The sequence below is a fragment of the Electrona antarctica genome, assembly GCF_951216825.1.
Source record: "Electrona antarctica genome assembly, chromosome: 11".
Lineage (NCBI taxonomy): Eukaryota > Metazoa > Chordata > Actinopteri > Myctophiformes > Myctophidae > Electrona > Electrona antarctica.
Genome location: NC_136792.1, coordinates 22789552 through 22806679, shown reverse-complemented (window position 1 = coordinate 22806679; position 17128 = coordinate 22789552). Strand labels below are relative to the sequence as shown.

Genomic DNA, 17128 nt, shown 5'->3' with positions numbered 1-17128 from the left:
TTTAATTATGACAATTTCTAAAAAATATGCCTAAATAGCAAAAAAGTATGAAGTGAAGGTGAACAAAGGTCAAAGGTAAAGTGACCTCTCGCCCCTCCCATTCTCATGAACACAATACAGTATCTGGCACAAATGTCCACCTGGACATGGAATAACTTCAGGGTGAACTTATTTGAATTTGGTCCTTACATTTTGCAGCTTTTTATAAATTCTGAACTGCTACTGGTTGGCAGAGGCTTTCAACGTGATGCAGTATTTCTAGTTTTAGTTTGCACCTGGCAAATCAAGAGCTTAATCTCTCATTGATTGATCCTGATCCAAAATCTGATTCTAATGCTTTTGAGAGTGACATTTACATTTGAAAGCTGAGCATATAGCAGCAACTCCAGCCTGTGCTTATTCGCACCGCTAGGCAAGGTGTTTCGGTGGTGCCAAATTAAATTTCCTTTAATTACACTCACAGCATGCTTTAGGAAAAGTTAATTAAGACATACGTCCAGACAAATATATGTACAGGCACACAAACACATGTGTATGAAGCATTCACACGCACACACACGTACAGTAAGTATGCATTAATTTAACTCCTCACGTCGTTAACACGTCTTTACTTCTTGACATTTTTATCACCCCTCTCCACCATTTTGCTTTGGCCTCTCCCTCTTCAAATTGTTTACTGTTGGTTGTTGTGTCGCTGGTTCCATTTGAATCCCCAGCTACTAATTAAGCATTTGTTTTGAGTTTCTCTCTTGAACTCCCCCCGTCATTATGTTTTCCCACATTTGCATGTGGAGCACAGGGCACGCCCAGATATAAAAATATAAGAAAAAACTTTCTTGGGGCTCACACGGATAAGCTGACAGAGAGAGCAGAGACATTTGTCTTTAGATGGAGAAATAAACAGAGGCAAAAAGGGGAGAGAAATAAAGTAGGAGAAGATATTTACTGCTAACAGGGCATCAGAAACCAGGCAAGACTTTCATATAACAAAGCTATTGTTATATGCCACTGTTTCTCAACGTCTGGTCCGAGGGCCGCCAATGGTCCAAATGGACTCTTATGGGTCTGTAACTCTGAGAATGCACAAATGGTGTCCTGGTGTCTAATGCAGAGACCAGGCCATAGCCTCATTCTCCAGGCTGCTATCTTCTCACTCCCCCTTGGTAGCCCGCTCATAATGGTTCATAATGGTTCCCTTGAGTTTCATTTGCACACTCCCAGAGTTAAATTAGAGGATTATGCAGATTGAGGTCCAATGTGTGACGTGTGTGTTGAAATGGAGGTCCATGGCCTAACCCGCATATGAAACTGGGGGGTCCTTAAAATGAATCCATTTAAAACCAGGAAAGCATCTGTGTCACTTTAGATTTTTTGCATTGGCTATTCAACTTATAGCAGATATACAACTTGAACTCACAGTGCGTCACTTTGTGCCGCGCTGCATGGGAGCTTGCTATTTTTGAAAGTTTTAGAAAAATCTTGAAAATGTGAGAACTACTGGTTTAGAAGACATTCGCGTAGAATCAGTCTTAATGGGTTAAAATTAAAAAGGTTGAGAATCACTTAATGAAGGCAGTCCGTTACAGCACAGGACACTGCCTAGTGCCTACGCAGCCTGGGTAGGCTATAGGACAATTGAATGTGAACAGGAAGTCTGTTGCGGTGTGCAGTTTTCTGGAGTGAAACTGGACATGGTGTAACAAATCCATTGTTGTCACAAAGTTTATGTAAAGTAGGACACGAGCCGTGTGACATGTCAGCACGCAGCGCTGTACGAGGAACGGTCGTGATTCTTTACAATCCCACTCATTCATGTTGAAGTCATGAAATGTTCCTCAATGTCAGCCGATGAGAATGTCACGCACAACTCTTGTGATGAACATGCAGACACGAGCATATTGCACGTGTCACACACACACACACACACACACACACACACACACACACACACACACACACACACACACACACACACACACACACACACACACACACACACACACACACACACACACACACACACACACACACACACACACACACACACACACACACACACACACACACACACACACACACACACGGTATTCTGTGTGACCGTGACTCCCTTGTTGCCGTGACAACTGGCTGCCGATTCCCTTTTCATCAGCCCTGGACTTCCACCAGCTGTGTACATTTTACTTGAGTACTGTAGTAGTACAGTAGTACTGAGTATTTGAGTATCAGTATTTTAATTGAGTATTTGTATTCTTGGAACGCTAATGGGAGGGTGGGCCGGGCCGGCAAACCTCTGACGTCACTCTGACTCAGCCATACCATAAGGAGTTTCCAATTTAGCTAAGCCCAAATACGGAACTATGTTGCCGGACCTTTTTTTTTACGCCATTGTGTATGTTTATAGCACGTAGCACAGCAAGTACACACACACAAAGTCTGCTTGCCAGCCCATAGAGTGGCGAGCCCCATTGTGAAACGGGCATTTTGAGTACCCTAAGGTTTTATGTTAGAAATGCGGACAATGGGTCCCCAGCATTTAGAAACTGCCGGATGCTAACTTTCATATGTTGGGCAATTTTCATGATAAGCTTTAATTAGCATAATCACCTATATGGACAATATTTCAGCAACTGCTTGACAATATTGGAGTGGTTTTGGGGGTTATTGTCTCCACCAGGCCGAAGGCATGGGGAGAGAGTACGTTTTGCACTCCGTCCGTGTGTGTGTGTGTCCGTCCGTCCGTCCTTCCGTCCGTCTGTTACCAGCTAATCTCCGGCACCGTTAACCCGGTCGATGCCAAACTTTGCACACACACTCCCTGGATGCCAACGATGAACCTCTGCCCCACATTTTCCAGAACGGCCTGTTATAGCGCCACCATGAGGCAGCTTTTCACCTTTTTTACCTCAAACTGCACCGATCTGCGTGAAACGTTGCATGCACACTCCCTAGAGGCCAAGGACAAACCTTTGACCTGCATTTTCCGCATCTGCCTTTTATAACGCCACCAGGAGGCCGACTTGTAAAACACATTTTTTGATATTACTCCTCCAGATTCTGTCCAAAAATCTCACAAATCGTTACACAGTATCTCTATGGTCATGTGCTCAAGTCGGATCTGTCCGATATTTCATATTCCATCCTAATTGGCTATAATTGGCTTTCACAGTTTGCAAGATTGCCCCGTTTTGAACAAAAGCCTCAAATCATGAACGCAGCATGCAATTTACGTGAAATCTTTCACACATTTTCTTACTAGGCTGAGGAATATATCCCACCCTTTTCACATTGGCCTGTTATAGCGCCACCAACAGGTTGATTTTAGCAAAACACATTTTTGGAACAAAATGCCTCAAATCATCCAATTGCCATCAAATGCAAACATGTTTATATTACTCCTAAACATTTTGCCAAACATCTCACACAGTCCTATCCTCCTGGTGGAGACCTGTGCCCAGAAGGGCACTTTTTCTAGTTGAGGATGAATCCATTTCTGACATTTACCCATTTCAAAATGGCCATTTAAACTGGAAATGGCATATACTCCTGGTGAACTCTTTGGCCGTTTAAAAATGGTCATATATAAACTCCTGGTGAATTTTGGTTCTATTTATAGGATCACTGAATCCATTGGATTACAAAGATTACTTGCAGTAGGCTATTTATTTGAAATAACTGAAATAAATAGAATATTTATGAACACATTCAATCTATACACCGAACATGCAACGTGCATTTTAGATTCTGCACATTCACATCTCCAATCCACTACCTTGCCATTTATTATAGGCTTATGGTGGAGTGTGTGGGAATTCTATAGCACTCTCAGTATTTTATCCCTGTCTTCTGCATCCAATTCCAACCCCCTCTGTCCTTTTACCTCTTCTTTGTGTCTGTTGGGCTTTGTTGTGATATCCACTGCTCTCATCCAATGGGCTTGGTTGTGTTATCCACTGCTGATAAAGGGTTTTAGGCATAATTTTACTGAGGTAAATGTCATGTTATTTTTTAGGGGAGGGTGATTATTATTATTATTATTATTGGCTACTTTATTTTTCTTTCTATTCAGATGGGAGGGTCATGGTATTTTATATCAGGGCACATACTGTAGGCCTACATTTCCTCCAAGCGTACCCCTACATAAATTTCGACCTGCCCTAATCCAATATAAATCCTATAAATCAAACCAAAATTCACCAAAGAGTTCACCAGGAATTTAAATATGGCCATTTCCCGTTTAAAGGCCATTTTGAAAATTGTAAATGTCAGAAATGGATTCAGCATCCTCAATAACCCCCAAAACCACTCTAATATTGTCCAAATCGGCCAAGCAGTTGCTGAAATATTGTCCATACTCCATATAGCCTAGGTGATTATGCTAATTGAAGGGATAGTTCAGATTATTTGAGTGGTGTAAACCACTCCTACAACTGGCTTTTGTGTGCATAAAAAAATGACCATGGTTGCTATGTTCAAAATAATTTCTGACGTAATTAAATCACACCCGGGTGAACTGGATGACCGTAGCAACCGTGGTCATTTTCTCTGCGCAAAAAAAGCCAGTTGTGAAATCACATCCGGGTGTGATACATACATTTATCAAAAATGATAGCTTTTTTTACTTAACATATTTTGTGTGATTTCATTACGTCAGACATTACGTCAGACCACAGCTGATCATGCTATATAAAACCTTACACCACTCAGTTCACACGGGTGTGATTTTTTAACTTAAGCTGTATGAAATACTTGCCATTAATATAATGGTTGCAACAAATAATTGATTGCCCGAGTCCCGTGGTGGGAGTTCTGCTCTGGATTTGGTGAAATATTAAGTAGTTCCGGTCATTTTGTGGGGGGCCACGCATTAAAAGTAAATGAATCCACAAAACTAACGACATTTGTATTGTATACATAAAATATTTGTACAACTTTCGTTAATTTTTGACCCCTCTATCACACAGAACTATGTTTTTTGTGTCCATATCACTACGCCCAAAAATAGTTCCATGTGATAGAGGGGTCAAAGTTGAACGAAAGTTGCACTAATATTTTAGAAATAGGTCAACAATACAAATTACGTTAGTTTTGTGAATTAATTTACTTTTACTGCGTGGGCCCTGTTGTGCCCCCCACAAAATGACCGGGACTACTTCATATTTCACCAAAACCAGAGCAGAACTCCCACCACGGCACTCGGGCAATCAATTAATACAGTTGCAACCACAGTTGCAACCACTATAATACTAAGTATTTCATACAGCTTCAATTCAAAAAATCTGAACTATCCCTTTAAGTTAAAAAAAATCACACCCGTGTGAACTGAGTGGTGCAAGGTCTGATCAGCTGTGGTCTGACGTAATGTCATTGACCATAGTAACCATGCTCACCTGTGCACGGACACGTAGGTGTACAGGTACACAAACATACAGACAAAGCTGGTTGTTGGAGTGGTTTGCACCACTCAAAAAATCTGAACTATCCCTTTAAAGCTCATAATGCTAATTATCAAAAACAAAATGTGCACATGCACGCACAACAGTGGGCGGACAGGCGGACACGCAACAGACCAACAGCACGCACACCCTGCTCGATCATGATTGGTGGAAGGCCCCTCTCTATCCTGATTGGATGAAGGCTGGGCCATATAGCCAAAAACCTATGTTTTTTTTACCCCAGGGGTTAACTGGGGACACCCGGGACAGGGAGGAACTCCTTATATGGTCTATAGTAGGGAGGATTATCACATCAAAACAAAAAAATAAGTGATATTTGAATTACGGTAAGTGAAATCACTGAATATACCTTTAACAAAACTTCCTTTGGGAAGCACAAACGTCCTCACCAATTGACATGGGAAATACAAATGTATGTTTGGGGCACACAATTGGCAGGTGCCTTGCAATAGGTGCTGGGTAATTAATCACACCACCTGCCAATTGTGTGCCCCAAACCTTTGTGTTTCCCTGATGTTTGTGATGATCAGAGGAAGTTTTGATAAATTCAGTCCAGCTGCCATTCCGGGGCCCCCACCCACCTCTTTTTCCCCTCACTGTATATGTTTCTTTTCCCTTTTTACCTCCTCTATGAACATTTCCTGTTTTGACTAGTTGTGTATATTCGTACTTCCCTAATTGTTTTGATGAATTGAAAATGGTGGGTCCGACTCCTATTGTAAACAAATGTGGAAGTGTTCTATATGGCTCTGGCATGTGAAATACTGGCAACTGTGAGGCACTGCATGTGAGGCTCAGAAGCTGTAGCCTACCATTGACATTGACACGCACATATTTTAACACCCCGTTTTATCAACACTAATAGAATACAATAACATAAATAATTGCGCATGCGGCATGGATAATATCCAACATGCACGGCGGCAGCAACAGCAGCAGTAATGTCTTACCTGCTATGCCTGGCGCAGCTGGAAAGCCTGGTGACGCGAGGTTAAGGAGCAGCTACTTTTTACAAACTTCAGTGGACAGTGGCTGGCTTTAGTTCGCACAACCGCTGGCGCTGCCAGTGCCACCATGTTAAATGATGTACATTTCCTTTCCTCATGAATTTATCCAACCGGGCAATATTTCGTTTATTAAATGAGAGCCCCGCGCTCTTCAGCTCAAATGTAAACAGAGGTGCAACCTATTAACAGGTTTGTATGTCACGTAGGCTACCTGTTACAAAGGTTCCTACTACAGAAGCAAACGTAAGCAACAGACACCCAAACAAACTCCTTTTTCAACATCTATTTTTATTCCCCACATTATTGTTGTAATATATATGTGTGTGTGTGTGTGTGTGTGTGTGTGTGTGTGTGTGTGTGTGTGTGTAAAACTTTGAATATCATGGAAAAGTTGGTTTATTTCCATAATTCAAAAAGTTTCACTTTTAACTTTAATTTAAGAAAGTAGTGCTTTCTTAAATCCAAGGTCACCGCAACAGTCGTCACTTAAATCCAAGGTCACCGCAATAGTCCATACAATCTGTATGGACTTATGGAGATGCAGATTTCATCTTCCAGCAGGACCTGGCCCCCTGCCCATACCGCCAGAACTACCACAACTTGGTTTGATGCCCATGCCATCACAGTGCTTGACTGCAGGCCAGCCAACTCGCCGGACCTAAACCCCATTGAGAATCTATATGGGGTATTGTCAAGAGGAAAATGAGGGGCACATGATCCAAAAAAGACGAGCTGATACTGATAGCAAGCTTCAAGGAAACCTGGGCTTCCATAACTCTCGAGCAATGCCACAAGGCTGATTGCCTCAATGCCACGGCGTATCGAGGCAGTGATGAAGGCAAAGGGATTCCCAACCAAGTATTGAAGATTGACATTTCTGTTTTGAAAGTACCATATTTTGATTGATTTGATGTTATCCTAATTTCTTAATGTGGCATTCAGATTAAAACATTCATGCTCTGCAAAAACTGAGGAGTAAATGGTGATTTCTTCACAGTATTCTAATTTTTTTAAATTGGTTGTCCAGAACGGCCACAAAATGCCTCTGCCCGGGCCCTGGACAGGGCCCCTGCCCAGGGTCCATTTATGGAGCTGGCCTGTTCTGACATCACAACACTCCATCCATATTAGGGCATACCTGACACAGAACTCCATATCTAGGTAGGAATAAAGGGACACAAAGTGACAGATACAGAAATCTCCATATATGGGCATAAAAGGGAAACAGACAGATGGGTGGAACGGGTACTCTGACACGGGTACAACGGGTATTGCATAGCCGGGGCATGGATCTCCAACTTCCATCGTTACTGACTCTGTGCTCTACAGCCGGGCATCCGGTCTAGTATATACTTACCGGTAAGTATTTTTTAAACCAAGTACTCCAGCACTTTAACCTCAAGTACACATTTGACAGAGCAACTTATTTGACAGAGCAACTTTCGTTTATACTCTGACTCAAGTACCGGGGGTAGTTAGTCCACCACTGACTCACACCAATGCAGCGAGGAGCAAATACACGAGGAGCATGGTGATGTCATCATCCTTTGCTTTTCTTTCTTCTCGCCTCATGAGAGAAATGACGAGGACTCCCACCTGTTCTTACACGCCAAGCGGGTGACTGGATGTTGATGGTATTTGGGTTAACTGGGGTCGTGGATATATAAGACATTTAAAACATTTGCAAATCCTCCTGATTTAAAAACATATATAATGTCTGTCTGTCTGTCTGTCTGTCTGTCTGTCTGTCTGTCTGTCTGTCTGTCTGTCTGTCTGTCTGTCTCTCTCTGCATAGTCATGCTCCAAACAGCATTAGTTGGCGTAAATAGCCCATGCTTCCAGAGTCCTCTGATCCTTCTGTACAAATTGAGTTTGGCACAGGGACAGCCAGGACTTTATAGACCACAGGAGAATGGAAGGGGACAGAACAGAACAGAACAGAACAGAACAGAACAGAACAAAACAGCTAACAGAACAGAACAGAACAGAACGGACCAACCTCTCCTTGGTGAACACTAGGCTCTGTTTCTGAAGATCTGGCAATTCTCTCTCTTTCTCCTTCTCCCTCTCTTGATCATATTTAGGGTGTGTGCATGATATATACCAGACTTTGGAGACCAACCCTGAGCCCACCAATATCCTGTATCCTGTACCCCCTATAGCACCTCGTCAAATCAAACTACAATTTGTGTCTGTGTGCATGTACGGCTGGCCGTGTGTGTGTGTGTGTGTGTGTGTGTGTGTGTGTGTGTGTGTGTGTGTGTGTGTGTGTGTGTGTGTGTGTGTGTGTGTGTGTGTGTGTGTGTGTGTGTGTGTGTGTGTGTGTGTGTGTGTGTGTGTGTGTGTGTGTGTTACAATTAGGCAGGACAGCATGGTTGCCAAAACAATATCAGATGATTGGGGACCATGAAGCCCCCAGGGCCAGTTGCCAAGGTTACAAGGGAAACGGAAAAACCAACAAACATGCAGCAAATTCAGTTGAGACAAATGACAGATCCAAACTGACAACTGAATGCTAGCCAACTCCAGCTAATCTACTGATCTAGTAAAGTCCCCTGATGATATACTGCTGCTACCATGTCCTATATAATATGATGCCTATACCTTGTGTATGAATTGACCATAGAAAACTGGCAACAGTGCAACTTTTACCACAGTACTGCAATTGCAGTATAGTTTCTGTGAATGCAAGTTTGTCCAAAATTGTCCAAAATTTGGCTCACACTGCCAGGCATAAAACACAATATGTAGAAATATGTAAGATAACATTCAATATGCCTTGAGGATTAAAATAGATGCACAGTAGAGTTCTTAAATACTTACACATGATGGAAATCACTTTAGCGAGATACAAACCTGTGCCCTGCACTTTAAAACAAAACAAAAAAGTACACATGTAGCTTCTGCGTTGTATGCAGGCAGATACAGTACATGGAGCATTGCAGTGTGTATGAGTAAGTAACCTTCAACATTGCAGCATGGTGATGTGAGCTGTCAACCTGAAACCTCCCAACTTCCGTTGTAAAAATCAGTGGTAAGATATAATTGGGAGGGACCAGGAGCCACTCAGCAGTAGCCACAAGTAACGGACATAAGACGGCCTAAATAGCTGAGGATAGCACACACACACACACACACACACACGCACGCACGCACGCACGCACGCACGCACGCACGCACGCACACACACACACACACACTACCTCTATACCTACCTTCTACATCCTTTGTACCTACCTCTATACCTACCTACCTTCTACATCCTTTGTACCTACCTCTATACCTACCTACCTTCTACATCCTTTGTACCTACCTCTATACCTACCTACCTTCTACATCCTTTGTACCTACCTCTATACCTACCTACCTTCTACATCCTTTGTACCTACCTCTATACCTACCTACCTTCTACATCCTTTGTACCTACCTCTATACCTACCTACCTTCTACATCCTTTGTACCTACCTCTATACCTACCTACCTTCTACAGTAACTGCATTTGGCAGTAATATTGTTCATTCACATGCATTTTCATTCAACAAGTTATTAGTTATTATACTCAAGCAAGTGATGTTATTAGCCCATGGTTCTGTATGGTATAGGTTTAAGATTAATATGCTTATAATTTGACTTGTCATACTGTCATACTGCTATTCACTGTTTCCTGTCAGTGCAGGAGAGAAACTGACGGAAACTGGACTACGTGGAACTGGGTTTGAGGACCTGAAAAGGGCTCCTGGGGACCTTCATTGGCTGTTGATTGTGTTAAATTTAGGTCAAAAAGATGATTAAAAAACTCGTAAAAACCCAAAGCTTTTTGCACACACGTGCGCCCCCCCCAAACCCCCCCCCCCCCCAATCCGTCACTGGTGGCCGAAGAAGAGGCTCACAGTGTACCTGTGTACCTAGCATGGATAAGCTGAGACATTAGTTAAATGCATTTAAGCATTGACTCGTACTTTTAACCAGAGTGAGATTATGGGTGTCCAAAAATGTGTATTGTATACTATAGTCAGTACATACTTTGCTACTGTCTACTACCACTGTACTTTCAACCGTGTCGCGGCCCTTCCTCCTCCCACAGGGTATGACTGCCACCCTGCCTGCCACCAGTTATCTGAGCCCATGGTCCTCAATCTGACTGCAGAGGCCTGGAATGTAGGCCCCCGGCTGTAGCTAGTTAGCTAACAAGAGCTAAGCAGCACGCGGCACAGTAAATAAAGTGCTGCGTGTCCTGTTCTGTTTTAGTGCTCAGTCGGCTCTGCTCTGCTCTCCAGGATAATCAGGATGAATGGAGAGCAGCTGTTGTATACTGGGAAAGAAACAGGGGGTGGGGTGCGGTGGGTGGATTGGGGTGGAAGGGAAGGGAGAGACAAGAACCAACTAGAGTGGAAAGGGAGTTTTACCGTAGAAGAATGCGGATGAAAATGAGTGAGGGGAAAATGCATCAGAAAGGCTCTATTATAAGGGGGTATGATCTGACACAAGAGCATGGATGACATAACAGGTACAGGTGAACATTTTTGTTGTCGGCAGGCACAATCAAGTTCCCAATTTGACCAATAACAGTTCTACAGGAATAGCGTTATCGTTGATTTCCTTTCTTCAATATTTCCGCTTTAGTGAAAGAATCGCCTGGTGAACCTGACTTTCTATATGTAATCTTAGTAATCTTAGTAAACTATGCCTAAACGGTTAAACCTAGCCTTATTCCTAACCTTAACCTGATTAAAACGGTGCCAAAACCTAACCCTATTCCTAAACTTAACCCTCAGTAAAACTATACCTAATACCATATCACGTGAACTCGTAAATTTGGAATCTATATCATTTCTGTGAGTGGTTGGCATACACGCCCCGACTCGCTGCCCCCTTGGTCAAATAGCTCTGTGGTGCGAGTCGTGCGACTTATGCGATGGTGCAGACTGTGGGATGGGAGAGGGCAGAGATGTTGATAGCAGTCTACTCTCTTCCTCATTGGTATTCTCTCACACTCCTATCACTCTATTTCTTGGTCCACCTCTGTTTCACTTTGACAACGATCTTTGACCCTATGTCCCAGTCCCAAAGGCTCTTTGGTTTCCCTTCATCTCTCTCGCTCTCATTCATTCTCACCCCCTCTCCATTTTCATTCTTGCTATCTCAGTCTCTATCTCTCTTTGCTTGTGTAATTGGCCTGTCTAGGAAGGGAGACAGAGAAAGAGAGAGCAGAGAGACAGAGAGGCGAGAGAGAAGGGGAGAAAGAGAGGGAGAAAAACACAAAGAGAGATAGCAATAGAAGATGAGAGGAAAGAGAGAGAAGAGTGGGAGCACAGGGAAATGGAGAGAAAGAGAGCAGCTAGGGTGGGAGGGATGAGATTTGCAGACGTACCACTGGGGCGTACACATTCCTCATGGGCTGTGCATCCTGTTCTTTTTTTTCACCACCTCTACTAGAGCTAACTCACCGCACTGCACGTACGCTCGCCTCGCTCACACAAACACCCATACCCCTCCCACAGGGGGCCTGTGTTCTCCTAGCACCACCCAGTCAAGAACCATACCCCTCCCACAGGGGGCCTGTGTTCTCCTAGCACCACCCAGTCAAGAACCCATACCCCTCCCACAGGGGGCCTGTGTTCTCCTAGCACCACCCAGTCAAGAACCATACCCCTCCCACAGGGGGCCTGTGTTCTCCTAGCACCACCCAGTCAAGAACCCAAGAACAGGAAATGGGTGAGGGCACTTCTCTTTCTTTCTTTCTTTCTTTCTTTCTTTCTTTCTTTCTTTCTTGTCATGAATATTTCAAACACCCATTTCCACTCGTTGCATTTCTCTACCTACACATCAGCTACAGATTAGCAAGGAGAATGTTTGGATTGTCTCATAATGTTGTTTCTCTTTACTTCTGTGCCTTACATTCTCTCCTTTTTTGTAATCACTATAGCTCAGCTCAGCCTCCGGGGCTTAAGCAGAAGACTGGGGCCTCCTAAGGGAAAAAGAAGAGAGAGAGAGAGAGAGAGAGAGAGAGAGAGAGAGAGAGAGAGAGAGAATAGAATTGGGAGGGGTAGGAGAGGGCAGAGGAGTGGTGTGATCGTGGTGAACAGCAGGGTAATTTTAATTGGGACACAGTCTGATTGCAGTCAGATCCTTTCGCAATCGCAAGCCAGCAGGATTGGGAAGTGAAATGAAGAGCTAACCACAGGTCTACTCTTCCATCAGAGGGCAGCCCTATAAAACTAACCCAACCACAAATTAGGCTGAGCTCCAACAGTGGACCACTGGACCTACAGTATATGTTAAATACACAAAACGGACCGCTGCCAAAAAACAAATATAGTCAAGTGATCCAGTTTGTGTTCTGAGCCATGGCTTGAATAAACATTCTCATACAGCGTAAAGAATGAGTGAGATGATTCATATAGCTAGCTGTCGGCTGGCAACAGGTTAAGTTTAGTCACTGTGCGAGTGTGCGGATTACAGTATGTAAGTCAGGACTGTGTCACAACAGAAGCATGTTGTGGTGAATCAGGAACAGGGGTCGGCAAGTAAGTTTGGCCTCCGGCAAATTTTTGTCTAAGCCATTAGCCAGTGGACCAGAACATAATCAAAGGCTAATTTCAGAATTTGACAAAAAAGAAAAAGAAATAAAATAAAAACCTGCTTGTGTATTATAGGGCCATACTGGGTGTGAATAGCTCAGCACCATAGTAACGCTATTGACATGCATTTCAGTTCATTGTTGATGGCTATGTATAATAGTCTATAGAAACAATAATAATAAAATCCACATTGACAGAGAAAATTGCCCTTTCAATTTACAATTAAACTTGACAATTGTAAATTAGAGCGGCTTACAACAAGCATGGTAAACTTATACATCAAATGCAGAGAGACAGTGTAGTGCCTCAGTAAACTATACGATCATCAGTAAACCAAGAACCTAACATCAGTCTTTCTGTCCGTTTGTTTTTGGTGTTCCTCCAATTCCCATGATGCATTTCAAGGGTAAGCATGGACCTGGCATGCCAGGTTATATGGCCACCGTTAGCCTCCTTAACCAGACTCTATACTACATCAACATGCATCGAATCAGGCACCTTGAAACCTCTCCCTAAACTGTGGACATTAGAGCGACTGGTTCCTGCAACACCTGACGTGGCTGGGCTGGTGAGTGACTGCCTTTCTGAGATGGAGCGACATTAACCACCTCCAGCTCAACGCAGGAAAGACCAAGGAAATTGTGGTGGACTATTGCATGAGCAATAGAGCACCGCCGGTCCTCAGCACCAGCAGCACCATGCATGGTGGTACAGGGCAGGCTGCTTTTTGTCCTTCATGGCGTTTGGTGTTTTGTGATGCTGAATTTCCTTTTGGACTCCTATACTGTGTAGCTACTGTACTATATCTGTATCTTACATTACTTATTTTTAATTTTACCCTGTACTGTACTGCCTCTGGCAACTGAATTCCCCCCCACAATAAAAGGTCTATCTAACATTCATAACCATATATTGGCATGGCTATGAAGTCTGCCTTTGTACAACTTGGGATGCAGCCTGGAGCCCATGGTTATTTTGTCCCTGTGAGTTGCCATTGTACACACCTCTTCATACCAAGCATGTATGTGTTTAACGAGAGGCTAGTCTGGAAACTATGGGCTCCATCTTGTGCCACCCTTATCCCTAAACGTATTTTGCCATTTTTTACTATTTTGAAAAACATTTTAAAATAGTTCAACTAGCTACATCGAGACATTGTGAGCTTGTACATCAGCTATCTGAACTAATTTAAAAGGTTTTTTTAAATAGTAAAAAATGGCAAATTAGTTTAGGGATAAGGGTTAAGGGGTGGCACAAGATATAGTCCATATCTCTATTTCACCTATACAGTCCAACAAAGCCAGATTCTGATAACATATGAAATAAGAAATAAGCCATAGCTACTTCAAAAACGTCAATCAAGTCCATAATCAGTATCACAACACCAGAGGGAGCTCCACAAATCACATTCAAGCCAGATTTGGCATGAATAAGGGTTTAAAGTGAAATAAAAAATACATTTTCCACACTTCTCATATCCGTGGTCATCATAGCCTAAGGGCATACCTAACACTAGATGCCAAAACAATGGGAAACGTTCCATTTTCTGTGTATTTCTATATCAAAAGTCCATAAAAAAATCAGTTTGATTCCCATATAGCTGCACGTTCCTCCAAACACAGCTGATTTTGATTACAGAACTACTCTGTTTTTAATATCATTCAAGATGACAGTGTAGGCTATTACTGTTGTTATCCAGAACTGTTTTAATTGATAAATGTCAATGATTTTTAAGACTGAGACCAAGACTCGTGTGAGTGTACAGAATGACTGTGAAGTTATGCGTGCGTGCGTGCGTGCGTGCGTGTGTGTGTAGGTGCGCGCGCCCATGTGTGCGCGCGCCCGTGTGTGCGCGCGCCCGTGTGTGCGCGCGCCCGTGTGTGTGTGTGTGTGTGTGTGTGTGTGCGTGTGTGTAATCCTACAGGCCTTTGGGAAGTGCACACACTTTCAGTCTTTCCTGTTGCTTCCCATTAATTCCACCTGTATACACTGAATGAGCCCCTGCCGGCCCTAGCCCTTCCTGCGACACCTCCCCCCCACACACACACACACACATTCTCCTCACCCCTCCCTAACTATAATCCCCAGATGTATGCTTATAGAACACCCAAAGAGATTGTCCTGTTCCCCACGTATTCAACAAATAACACCGGATCCATGATTCTCTCTCAAATATAATTTCTATAGATCATTTTCTATAGATAATTTTCTATAGAAAAGATTCCTTTGAGAATTAAAGGTAGGGTAAAGTGCTGTGTGGCACGGGCCGGCCTAGCAGTCCGGACACCTAGGCTGGTAATCCAACCTGACGGCATGTGGCGGGGTTCGGCTCCCGATCCCGACGACCTTTGCTGCGTGTCACCCTCCCATGTCTCTCCCCATTTCCTGTCAACCTACTTTCAAATCTATCAATAAAGGCAAAAAGAAAAAGAAAAAAGGGCTGTGACGCAATTAATGCATGGTTAGATACTCTGCACTAGTCATTGCTCTGACTTTCTCACAAAGGGAGGGACTTTCGCCCTATAGTTTTAGACCATGACGGAGGGGTGACGTTTCAAGCGAACTTGAGCCACGAGCTAAAGCGAGCAAGTTGCCGTGTCGAACGTTGCAAAGTTCGCTTGAGCCGACTCAGCCCGGTCCGAGTTGCAACCCAATAGGCACAGAATAGTAAATCCTTGTCCCCCTACAATGAGAATGAACACAGTGGAGCGCTCCCTACCCCACTGACAGCCCGTCTCACCCAATCACAAGCCGTGGCGCTCCTTCCAGCCCCTCCCTTCATGGGGAAGAAAATGGGGTCGCCCCACAAACGCCATAAAACAATACTTATTTCAATGACGACGTCAAATTTCCCTGGCAGCGGTCTGAAACAGATCAGTATAATCACTGTGCTGACTGCTGAGTGGCAGGGTGCTGTTGTTCATTGAGGGGCGCTAGCCCCTCCTATATCCAGCTTTTAGTGTATACTATGTTCACAAACCTTTCTCTACACAAACATTAAATCATCGTCAAATTGTCATAGTGTCTGAGCAAATAGACTATAGAATAGTATCTATTTTACGTCATGATGATGTACGATGATAAGAGCGCTCCTTACTTTTTTGTAAAACCGTTTGTAGCCTTTATCCCAGATTCAGTCTCTATCACATGATTCACATCCAAGATGTGTTTCTAAAAGCACTTTGGTTTCCTCCTCAATCTGTTTATACAAAAATGCTGGAAAATGATACATTATACAATTATTTATACCGTAGTTTAAAAGGTAAGAATATAAAAGCACATATTTCATAAAATGTGAATAGGGCTTTAACCAAGGAGAGATGAGATTTGTCTGAGCACAAACGGAACATTGGTCACTCAGTAAAATCCTCTGTGTTTAATGTATCATTTGTACAATCTCTTAGTTAAATGTACACCGAGGATCTTACTGTGCACAAGCACATGCAGTTGGTGAATAATTGAGCTCAGACAAACAGGTCTTTTTAAGCAGCTCTTAATGTTAGTGTGAGACGGATGACTGTGTGAGAGACTAGGGGATCATGATGTTTTAACATGCGCTTGTTAAGCCTCAATTATTAAGGCAGAATCGACTGCCCTGTGGCACGGCTGCCCTTTTGAACCCGATACACGCTCATGCATGGCTCGCATGTATATACTGCTACACGCATACGCACGCATGCACGCACACAGTCTCCCCATATGGCACAATTAACCTTTTGAACCTCAGAGAGGCACACACAGACAGAGAGATACACATGCATATGCACGCAGGGATATTGACCCGCACGTACAGTACTCGTACACCCACGGATACACGGAAATGTCCTCATGTGCTTGCGTCTGAATTCTCCCGACGAATGCTTTTCTTCACTTACTTCCTGGATGGCCAGCATTAATTATACATGGATAGATCTGTGAGAGCAGAAAGTTCCTGATTGTCACACATCAAACTATAAGAGTATATTATAGGAAGAGGCAGCAGCAGTGAAGGGCTCATATCCAACATGATGGTATTCGACTAAACATAAAACTATTTCCTACACAGTCAACTGCATTTGAAGTACTTGCTCTACCTATATAATAATTT

General features: G+C 43.3%; 1 protein-coding gene across 1 annotated transcript in view; it reads right to left on the bottom strand.

Annotated features, from left to right (window-relative positions):
- lekr1 (Leucine-, glutamate- and lysine-rich protein 1) overlaps window positions 1–6612 on the bottom strand; it is a 208077-nt gene extending 201465 nt beyond the window's left edge. The window contains exon 1 of the mRNA XM_079514064.1: window positions 6404–6612. The gene's annotated coding sequence lies outside the window, so the exon portion shown is untranslated. The remainder of the gene's footprint in view (window positions 1–6403) is intronic.
- Window positions 6613–17128: the final 10516 nt, after the last annotated feature.